Consider the following 12413-nt stretch of genomic DNA (forward strand, 5'->3'; position numbering starts at 1 on the left):
CTATTACTGTATGTGGCAAACAAACAACCTGTTATTCACACACATTCAGGGCTGCCACGATTAGTCGACTAGTCGCGATAATGTCGATTACCAAAATCGCTGCCGACATATTTGGTAATCGACGTCATCGCATGTTTTTTGGGAGCTGAAATAAAAAGGAAAAAAGCGTTTGTTTTGTTCCCCCGAAGCTGCTGCTGGTTCATTAAAAGATGTATTTTTGAGTCAATTATCCTCTTAATTGTCTTTACTTTTTAGTTAGCACATGCCTAAAACAACTTCAAGCTAAATTTAGAAGCTGATGATAGCTAAATCAGAGCGATTGTGTAATTGCGCGATAAGCTGCAATTTATGATCCGATTAGTTGACTAATCGTTCAAATAATCGGGGAGTGGGGACTATAGTCGATTATCAAAATAATCGTTTGTGGCAGGCAGCCCTAGACACATTCAGATGTGCAAACAGACAGTTGGCAGGGAAATGACATAATGCAGTTGCTTTGTCAGAGTGTACTTGCTTGTCAGAACATGATAGCAAAATGTATGCAGTGTATGAAAGATGAAATGTTGACAGGCAGTCGTACACAGTGCAGAAGCGACGGCAGAGGGAGTGACTGGAGAGCGTCTGTCAGGTCAGCTTACAGTACAGTGAGTAATAGGCAGCAGACCGAGATAATGTATTCCAGTTAACAGGACGGTCATCACGGGCAGCGCTACTTCCTGGCACGCGCTCCCGCCCGAAACACCAGAGCGCGATTCTAAATGTTAAGCACATTGTTTAATAGTCCATTAAGTAAATTGATATTGCTCATCGACTGTTGTCCTTGGCTGCCCACACACAGTGTCAGAGAGAAAGACAGAGAAGCCTAATAGGGTACAGTCAGTAATACGCCTCCATCACTGTGTGTTTGGCGTTCATAAACAATCTGTCCCCCGCATCCACCTTCCACCTTCCAACGTCCACGTCACAGTGAAATGAAAAATTAACGTATTATCAACTTGTGTTAGCGAATGTTTGGATCAAAATTTTTGTTTGTTTGTTTTTTTAGCCTGGGAAAAAAAAATGTGGTTACTTCATGGCGAACGACAGTGGTATCTACATACAAATTCCAAACAATATCACCATAGATTTTTGAACGACTGCCTCGAAAATCCCCTCCCATCCGACATGGTCTCGTTTGTGAAATAGAAAATGTAATCTACAGATTTGTGTAGTCTACATGGACACAATTCTTTCTTTCTTTCTTTCTTTCTTTCTTTCTTTCTTTCTGTTCAACATGTTTAGTATTTGCTTGTTATTGAGGGCTATTGGGGTTATTGAGAGCTTATACTGCTACTGCACAAGCATGTGAAACAAGTAAGCAACTAAGCAAATACACCGTCACAGAGACACAAACTAGTCCCTCATATATCTCACACAAGGGGACATCCCAGTGCAAAGGAGACAGATGGACAGACGCATGCTTCCCCATAAGGCCCAATAAAACTCATTTCACAACAGTCAGAGCCGTGTATATAGAAGAGTCGCGACATCTCCATTCACTCCAATGGACCCATTTTTTATCTCAGAATAGTTCCCGGATGTAAGGTTCTGGATTAAGCAGCGCTGTCGAGTTGCCGCAAAATGGACCGTTTGTGATGTACTTTGAAAGGGGTCGGACGTTTAAAGAATCAAATAGTTTATCATCAGCTTTATTTTAGCATTCAAAACGTAGCACGAGCCTCCTTCCTGGCTTTTCATTGGCTACTGAGTCACGCATTTTGGACCTCAGCTGACGCCACTCTCTCACTAGATTGCCCTGACAACTGTTAGTTCTGGTCGAGCAATTTGATTGGACAAGAGTCATTCTACAGTATGAGTGCTCATAGACAGTATAACACGGGGGGACCCTGTACCGTATGAATCAGTCCGCTTCACAGGTGTTGCAATGTAACCCTTGACTGAACAAAATTCTACCTTCATTCAACAACCGGCAACCGACATCGAGTGACAGCGCAAATATTCCCGAAAATAACATTTGGCCTAAATGATGAATGGCTGTCAGAGGAGGACATTGGGGAGGACAGTGATTTTGAAAAGCAAAAATGAAGTAAACACTGCAAGGCAGACAGTATGGTGCTTTCACTGCTTTCAAACTCAACATCGACCTCCGGTCCATTGAGAGGTTGCGAGCTGAACGCAGTTTTGAGCCGGTGTTACGGATCAATATGGACAACCAACGGAGAGCTCTATGGAATATAATGAGTAGTTATCTCGATCTTAGTTTGTGCTGTTTAATAAATCGCTCAAGTATATCAACGAGCCCCCTCTCAGCCGTTCATGGAATTTGATGCAGGGGCCAAAATGCATATATGAGTAAATAACGTTTTGGTTGTGAAACAGATTAGAAGAACTCGGGGAAAACAGAACACCGCCGCCTATATGAGCGAGCAGTAATCAAAACAAGCAACAAAAATCACTGCAGACTCACAACAACACCCCCTCTTCTCTCAATACCAAACTCTGCCATCAGGCAGGAGACTCCGGGTGCCAAAGTGCGAAACAAAGAGCCTGAAGCGATCTTTTGTTCCAGCCTGCATTAAGCTGCAGAATTTGAATACAAAATCAATAGAGCAATGTGCAATAACACTCGAGCACCTCAGCGCCGAGCCCTTTACAGGCAGCTGAATTCTGATACTGAGCCTATAGCGCAATAGGGCAATGTGCAGTAAACACACCACCAGCACTTTAGCTCTTTACAGTGCGCAATAGACCTTACTCGCTAAATCCGGACAGCGCCATATTGTTGACATACCGTCCTGCAGCTGACACCTATAGTAACGGCCGTATTGTCGTTTCTGTTCCATTACAAAATAGCGATAGTGATGACAGCAATAAAAACCCCAGAGTTGTTTGTATTGCTGCCGTTAATGCCTGTAATAATAAACAAAAGAAAAAACGAGGTGAACAGACTTTGCTGTGAGGAGCTGTCAGAAAGTTTCACCTGTCTCTCCCAACTATCCACACATCTCCTGTGCTGCTGACGGATCCTCCGTCTCGCTCCCTTCACGTCTGTGGACGGTAGAGATAGAAACAAACCACGGGGACTTTATTGCTGTCATTACTACAGCCGTGTGTAACGCAGGTCACCATCCGAACACAATTGGAACGATACAGGTAACGCTAACGGCGGCTAGCTTCCTATAAACGCTGCTCTCACATAGGCTGTCACTTAAGAGCTGCTGTGCTATGTCGAGAATATGGCGGCGGTGGGCGTGCCCGTACGTGAGTGACGTCAATCGAATAAGGTCTATAGGACAATGTGTAATAGAGAGCCAAGGTGAACTTCCTTGCCACTTCCTGCTTTTCGGCGAAACACAAAGGCGAGAATCACGAGATACCATCGAAATGCCGTTTCCTTGTGACTCAAATGTCGTGGAGAGCGATGAGGCGGAAATCCAACCGCACGTCATCTTGTTTTAACGGAACAACAAGAGCAGTGTGATAAGAGGGACAATGGGAAAGAATGACAATAGAAAAGACGTAGAAAACCGTCCTTCTACAATCAAAGTCCCACACTACAGAGGCGCATCTCCTCGGACGGCTCCGAGGCTTTTCTGAAGCCTCCTTCTTTGTTTCGCCAGGGGTAAAAAGAGGCTCGGAGGGAACTATCATTTCCGCGGCCGGCGCTCCACTGACATCCAATTGAATAAGATCTACTTCCTCTGGAGTCGGAGAACGCATTAAGAACACGCCTCGGCCCAATGGAGGGGTCATACATCAGTGAGCATTACTCGTGCTGCGCCGCGACTCGAAAACACAAATTGGATTACCTGTGCACCCGGGCGAGTCAGCCGATCCGGACAGACAGACAGACAGACAGAGACAGACAGACAGACAGACAGACAGACGTACACAACGCATAGATGACATAGGCACACGCAAACATCGCAAACGTGCGTGCACAAAAGGCACGTAAGTATCAAATGTACACATTCAGTCTTGAGGACTTGCAGTGTGTGGTGGATTCCAGGTTTCTTCTGGAAATGTTGTTTTGATGTTTGTTTTTTGTTCAGGATTGTCTTTGCTTTGTTGGGTGCCGCTGATCGGTGGATGCTGAGAGCGAAGGGGAGAGAGAGAGTGGGGGTTTGTGTGTGTGGGAGGGTTGTATTTGTTTTGTTGTGTTTGTTGTACAAAACCTGTGTTGTGATACTTGCAATGACAGCTGATAATTGTACAGGGAAAAATTTAATAAACATATTATTAAAAAAAAAAAAAAGTACACATTCATATGCCTTGTTGTGCTTGCAGTGCACGATCCCTGCACTCTGCTCCTCTGTCTCTCACTTTAACACACACATCTGCGCTCGCAAAGTGCAATGTTTGTCCCCTTATAATAAATGCCCACATTATTGTGATGTACAGCAGAGGGGCCGCAATATAAAGGGGTTGACGTGATGAGATCTCCGTTTTGGAGCCGCCGGCCTTGACACGCCGCGAGATCGGATCCTAAAACAGTTTATGGCGCTGTGAACCCAGACGGCGTCCTCCCCCCCCCCCCGTGTGAACATTCCATTGGAACCTTGTGATTTACGGGGAGAGGGATCGCATCAATCTGAATGCTCATCCCCTCTAAAAACCTACCCATGTCTGGGATTTGGGAGTTTTTTACGAGATTGCACAATAATTGCTTTTGTGTACATCACACAGTCTGCTGGCCAAGGCCCGGTCACAGCATCTTCACTCTGCCTCTTAGATCATCACCGCTGCAGCAGCGTTCAATAATGATCACTAGACTTTATAGCCGGCCACTAATTGAGCCATTATTGTTATTTGAAACAACACATTTTAGATGGAGCCACACAAGCATAGGTCATGGCCCGGTGTAAAATACAAAAGCTCTCCGCGTAATCAAAAAAGGCTGGAGAGGCCATGGGAGATGTTTCGTTTAATAGCGAGTCATTTTATTTTTATTATTATTATTATTTAGAATTGCACAATAATGTGTGTGCCGATCAAGCTCCTCCCAAGGGCGCGCCCTCAGATCTGCAAACAAAGCTGCGCTGATTTACTGAGAGCTTTGGTACAATGAAATAGTTTTCCATAGGGAGGAAGGATGTCTGCAGTGTGGTGATTCTTTGATCTCAGTGAAGTGCTAAGCTAAGGGGCCTGGCAATATTGAGAGGGGAAGAGCGCCAAAGTCCTCCCCAAAGACAGTCGGAATAAAAATAAAAAAGTGACGCGATTCCGCCCTTAAAATAAAAGCGGAAAATTTGTAACGGGAAATAAAATAGATAGGTAGAAATATAGCGTAAAACAGGACAGGACTTTTGAAAACAAAATAATTTTCAAAACAATTGAACAATTATATTTTCAAACTCACCATCTTCAGCTGCTCGGAGTCCTCTCTGAACTTCCCTACAGCTGGGCAACAGTCTCTGACACAGGGGACAACTGTTGCAACAAAAAAAAATCACTTTGAAGGAATGGAAGTCCTCCTCTTCACCTTCTTTCCGACTGTGGTTGACGGACATGACCTCTGTTATACGGATGGAGAGACTTATGTTCCTGAGGACCAACACACTTAAAAAGTTTTCAACGATTTGGGACCCGTTTCTAGCCTACCTTGACGAGGTTAGGGGTGACGGGTCGCCTGGCTGGTGGTTTCTCATGGACCCCTTATGTGAGATCCCAGGCAGAATATCTCTCATAAGCACGTTATGCGGCTGGTAATCACGTTGTAATATTGAATGTCGATAATATATGTATGTTTATTATTTTTATTTTATTTTCCTGTGTCTGAGCGTGTTTGTTTGTCTTGTCTGTGCATTGTTCTGAATTTTTTATTGAATTAAAAAAAAAACTATAAAATATTTACCAAAATAAAAATGTCAATAAAATTATGAATTAATTATAAATTATATTTTAATTCACTATGTAGCCCACTAGTACACACTTAGGTACGGTACTTTGTATTAAAAAAAAAAACAGCAACACACGTTCATCAATATGGGTTTTATTCTGAAGTTTTGACTGGAGGGCATTATCTTTTTATTCTGGCTGAATGATGAAAATGCTGAAATACCTATGTGAAAAATAACATTCTGCTAATTTCTATGATTTATTATTATCATTAGTAGTAGCAGTATTACATTGTCAATCTACTTAATAATAATTAATAAATGGTAAAGGCCCATTCACACTTAGAACTATGAATCTTTTTATAGTTATAGACAGTTATCTTATAGTTCTAAGTGCGAATGGGCCTTAAGTGTCTGACCTCAGCACACCTATTTGCAGCCTTGTCTTAACTGAAAATATGAATCAGGTATTTGACTTTGTTTTCATGTGAAAACAGAGCTGTATGATTTTATCTTTTGGTTCCATTCTTCAGAGGTGTATTAGTTCTGAAGAATTGGCATGGGTGCACCTCTAGATTTGATTTGTAAACACTATACCCTCCATCAATATTGGTAGAAAAAAAAACACTATCCTTCAATAATGAAATAGAGAAAAATACAGAAGAGTTTTTAATCAATGTTGCCAGGAAAGGTCTTAAGAAGTACTACTTTACTTTTCATCCAAGTATGTTGCAAAAAAGAATAATCGCTGCTATAATAAGGCGAGGGGTTCCGTGCGCGGCCCACAATTGCTCAACTGGCAGCATGCGCTTCAACAGGTCCAGAATCTCATGCACCGGCGTCCGACCTTACCGGTTAAAAAAAGCCATCTGAGATCTGATGCAGAACACGTTGACAGTGGCCCCGCGGGTCACAGCAATCCCTCCCAGAACGGGATTATCCTCTGTGTTGCCACAGTGGGACAGGGTGGGCAGGACACTCCCATCAGCTGTGTGTTTAAGACGGGAGCCCACTGACCCACTAATCTCTCCACACACAGACACACCTGGACAGCCAGTATATAAAGTCTGCCCTCACTGGACTTGACCACACCAGCCCCTGTGTGGAACAAGTACCTCTCTCCACAGTGACCTGTGCAATCCAGAGCATCAAAGAAACACAATGGACCTCAGAGCATCATCGCTTTCTCTCCTGCTGCTGCTGCTGCTGCTGGGCCTGGCTCAGGCTCACCAAGTCCCGGTAAGAGACGGAGGAAGATGTCTGGCAAATTAGAAATGAACCGTTGTCCTGTGTTTTGCTTTTTTTTTTATCTATCCATTCCATGGAGTGTGTGTGTGCACTGTGAAATGAACTGAAGTGGTATGCCTTTTCTGTTCTGTCACAGGAGGACCAGGGCCGTGAAAACGGTAAGTGTCCCACACCTCAGCACACCTGTCTCACCTCAGCACACCTGTCTCACCTCAGCACACCTGTCTCGCAGCCCTGTCTTCACTGAGAAGATGAGTCATCTGCTGTTGCCATTTGATGCTCTGCTGCTTCGTCCTTTTCCGTGAACACGGTCCTGTATGATTCTCTCTCTGTTCCATTCTTCAGAGAACCTGGTGGACGATACTAACGAAGACATTGGCGAAACTATTCTGAGATTGAACAATGGTCAGTATCCAATTATGACACTCAAGAAATAGTAGGTTCTCGTGTCATCACTGCAGTTTCATTATAGAAGACTAGACAAATTTGGATATTTCTTTTTCTTTGACTTGACTGATGTGTCGCTGACATTTTGATACAGACATGTCTGTCCTTTTTACCCAACTATAGGATCTACTTTTCTGATGGAAGGAGATTTGCTGATTCCAAGAACCAGGACCGCCATGCAATGCAGGAGTAAGAAATTTAGCTGCCGCTGGCCAAAGTCTAGCAGTGGGAAAGTGGAGGTCCCTTTCACTTTTGATTCGAGATACGGTGAGTTTCTTCATCTGAGTAAAACAATGATTTAATCAAATACTCTGCATGTCTTACATGTCCTTTTCACATATTTCAATTACAATCATTGCTGACGATTCTATTTGGTCCTGATCCACTGCAGACAGTGGACATAGGGCTGCGATTTTAGATGCCATGAAGGGCTTCCACTCGAAAACCTGCGTCCGGTTCATTCCACGTCGCTCAGAGAGGATCTACCTCGCCCTTGAACCGAGATTTGGGTAAGTCAGAAACTAAGCAATACAGCAACATTTCAAACATCGATGAAAGACCAATTTCAACCTGACGGGGGTGTTTTAACGTCAAAATAGTTGTATATTGTAGTTTTGAAAAACGATTCTATTGTACTAACGCACGATTCTCTTCCCCCCTCTCTCTCTCTCTGTTCCTAGGTGTTTCTCTATGCTGGGTCGCATCGGAGTCAGGCAGGTTGTGTCACTGGGGGACGGTTGCTTCTCTCGCGGCGTCATCCAGCACGAGCTGCTGCACGCTCTGGGCTTCCACCACGAACACAATCGTAGCGACCGCGACAATCACGTCAGGATCAACTTCAAATACATAGCAAGAGGTGAGAATCTCACACCGTCGTTTGTTTTCCACGCCTAACAAACACCTCTTTTTTCCACCAGACGAAAAGACAATTGAGCGTTTTAGTCGATACGAGCGATCAGTGGTAAACAAACTGCTTCAACTGCAGACAGCGCGCAGCAGTTCATGGTGAAACCATGCCCTCTTTGAACTCTAACTGCTCCTACATACTTGACGTGAGACACTCCATTTGAATTTGAAACAAGTCACAACTTTTAGGACTCTGTCACCTCAATTCAGCATTAATTTATCTTTTGCACTGTTTGAGAAAACGTAGTTTATGTTTTGTGTTGTCCCCCCCCCCCAGCCTTTATAATGAGACCCTATGGAGCCAGTGTCTCACTCTAGCTCTAGGCTGTACTTTTGACTAAATTCACTTCATTTTAAAAATTGCGACAGTTCACAGAAATTTAACACGACATACATATATTATACATCAGACCTTTTAAGCTTCTTCTGCTCTCACTCACAAGGTCAAAATATAAGCGATGTGATGTCTAGTTTTTGAGATATTAAGTAAGGTTTGTTTGGCACAACTCATACTAGTTAACTGCTGCGGTTCTGCATTTCCGGGTACTTTTTTGTTGCTGTGTGCTGTCACGTGTGATTAGGGCTGGGTTCAAAAAATCGATTCTCCGATTTTTAATCGATTTTCATTTTAATCCTCGATTATCGATTCATATGTCCAGAGATCGATTTTTTTTTTAATAAAAAAAAAAAAAAAAAAAAAAAAATTTTTTTTTTTTACTAAACAGGCTAAAATATTGTGCTGTGTGTGGTAGTTGAAACATAGTTTCAAGTTGACGTTTAATTATGTTTGTAGTTGAAACAAAAACATAAATACTGTAGGCTACATGAATGGAAATGTTTGATCATTATTAATATCTACTTTTAGAAATTATATAGGCTGAAATCAAATCACTGTGCATAATTGTGAAAGTGTCTTTATTGACAGATGAAAAGGCTGTTATTTACCCTTTGTAAACCTGGTGAGTAAATATATGTGTAACTAAAACCATTAAAATAAACAGGTCTGCAACTTTTTTTCCCCATGTATCTACTTGGCTGGTTGGAAACCCTTGTGTTACATAACTGGACAGTCATGTAATTCAGGGTACAGTTCAAAAACCACATTTTGGTATTACTAACCAAATCAATATTGAAAATTGATCGAATCGGAATCGAATCGAATCGAATCGAATCGAATCGAAATTAATCGATTCGCAACCTTGTGAATCGGAATCGAATCGATTCTTGAAATTTGAACCAATACCCAGCTCTACGTGTGATGTCACATGTGATGTCACGTGCTGTGTGATGTCACGCTAATTTGTCTTATGTAGTGCACACTGACTGACACACCTGATTTCCGCCTCCTCAGGTTTTAAGGCAAACTTTAAGAAGGCAAACTCCATCAACCTCAACACTCCATATGACTACAACTCTGTCATGCACTATTCAAGGTAAGGCAGAAAAAGACAAAAGCCCAAAATAACATTTCCTAAATCTAATCTCGCATAATGTGCCATAAGCCATTTTCTACTTCTCAAATCAACTTGTTCTCCGAATTTGCAGAGGCGCCTTCGGCCGGGGACGTGAGACCATTACTCCCATTCCTAACGCCAATGTTAAACTCGGCCAGAGGGACGGCATGTCCGCCATCGACATTCGCAGGGTCAACAGACTCTACGAATGCTGTGAGTACATCCCATGTAGATCCCAGGATAATGAATTGATTTCGAAAGTCCAATTTTCAGAATTTAGCCGAACTTTGTAGCGTCATTTAGCCCCCTACACAACAAGCTAGCATGGCATGTCGGTACCAATGGATGCCTTAGGGTCTTCTAGTTTCATATCGTACCAGTATCTTCACTCTGGCTTTAAAAATGTGCCCGCTACAGCCTCTGAAAGACAGTGGTTTTGGCTGTGGACGCCAGCATCCTCAATGAGTAGCACTTTTTTTCCACATGCACACATCCGCGACCCACTGAAAATGGCCCCGTGACCCACTTCTGGGTCCCGACCCACCAGTTGAGAAACACTGCTTCAGTAGTACTCCAAGGAAGCATTTGGACTTTATCAATCACTTTGTCATTTGTTCAGAATGCCTATCTATAGCATTCTGTGATGCAGACATTACCATCAGAATGCCTATCTATAGCATTCTGTGATGCAGACATTACCGTCAGAATGCCTATCTATAGCATTCTGTGATGCAGACATTACCATCAGAATGCCTATCTATAGCATTCTGTGATGCAGACATTACCATCAGAATGCCTATCTATAGCATTCTGTGATGCAGACATTACCATCAGAATGCCTATCTATAGCATTCTGTGATGCAGACATTACCATCAGAATGCCTATCTATAGCATTCTGTGATGCAGACATTACCGTCAGAATGCCTATCTATAGCATTCTGTGATGCAGACATTACCGTCAGAATGCCTATCTATAGCATTCTGTGATGCAGACATTACCGTCAGAATGCCTATCTATAGCATTCTGTGATGCAGACATTACCTCAGAATGCCTATCTATAGCATTCTGTGATGCAGACATTACCTCAGAATGCCTATCTATAGCATTCTGTGATGCAGACATTACCATCAGAATGCCTATCTATAGCATTCTGTGATGCAGACATTACCGTCAGAATGCCTATCTATAGCATTCTGTGATGCAGACATTACCATCAGAATGCCTATCTATAGCATTCTGTGATGCAGACATTACCTCAGAATGCCTATCTATAGCATTCTGTGATGCAGACATTACCTCAGAATGCCTATCTATAGCATTCTGTGATGCAGACATTACCTCAGAATGCCTATCTATAGCATTCTGTGATGCAGACATTACCATCAGGAATGCCTATCTATAGCATTCTGTGATGCAGACATTACCTCAGAATGCCTATCTATAGCATTCTGTGATGCAGACATTACCATCAGAATGCCTATCTATAGCATTCTGTGATGCAGACATTACCGTCAGAATGCCTATCTATAGCATTCTGTGATGCAGACATTACCGTCAGAATGCCTATCTATAGCATTCTGTGATGCAGACATTACCATCAGAATGCCTATCTATAGCATTCTGTGATGCAGACATTACCTCAGAATGCCTATCTATAGCATTCTGTGATGCAGACATTACCGTCAGAATGCCTATCTATAGCATTCTGTGATGCAGACATTACCGCCAAAGTTTTCATTCACACACACTGAAGTTGCCTTTTACAGTATGTTTTTCTGCCAACGCGTGGATTTAAGCGTTAATGTGCCTGGCTGGCTGCAAATCCTGTTTGAAGTTATTTGTAGCTATAGTTGCCGTCAGTGCTCATTGTGACACTGTAAATAAATATGGTTAATACAATTATTTTTGGTCCCTACAGAAACAGGAGCCAACCAATCCCACCATGGATGATGACACTGATGCAGATACAATGCCACCTACTGTACCAAAAAATACATTAAGTCTGTCTCTTCTATTATTAAGAAAGGTATTGTGTGTTTGTAGTGTTGTGTTGTAACATTGCATCTAAAATAAAATCAAATAAATAACATTAATACTCAAGTTGTTGTTGTTTGACTTTCAGTAAATAAAATACTCAATGTGGAAAACCAAAGAAAACATAGGGAAGCAACGGATAAATTAATCTAATTAGAGATGTGAGTTCACTTCCTATATTGGTTCAAAATGATTAATATGGAGATTTGTACACATTGGCCCCTATCGTTGCATCAGCCTATAAACTGGGCTGAGCGCCCAGCGCAGCGCAGATCAGTGGGCGTGGACCAGCCCACTCGATATCTTGGTGTTGGTGCTAGACGCAGCCTTTAAGCATTACAACCACGCCTTTTAAGAGTAAAAATTATGCACTATCTGCTCATTGGGTAAGTGCAGTAAACGAATCACATGCTTCACTTTTCAGCTCCAATTCCACGGAGCGATCCAGTCCGGCTTCAGAAAAGCCGAGGGCTCTGATCTCCCCC

This window comes from Poromitra crassiceps (genome assembly GCF_964638095.1).
Source record: "Poromitra crassiceps genome assembly, chromosome: 9".
Lineage (NCBI taxonomy): Eukaryota > Metazoa > Chordata > Actinopteri > Beryciformes > Melamphaidae > Poromitra > Poromitra crassiceps.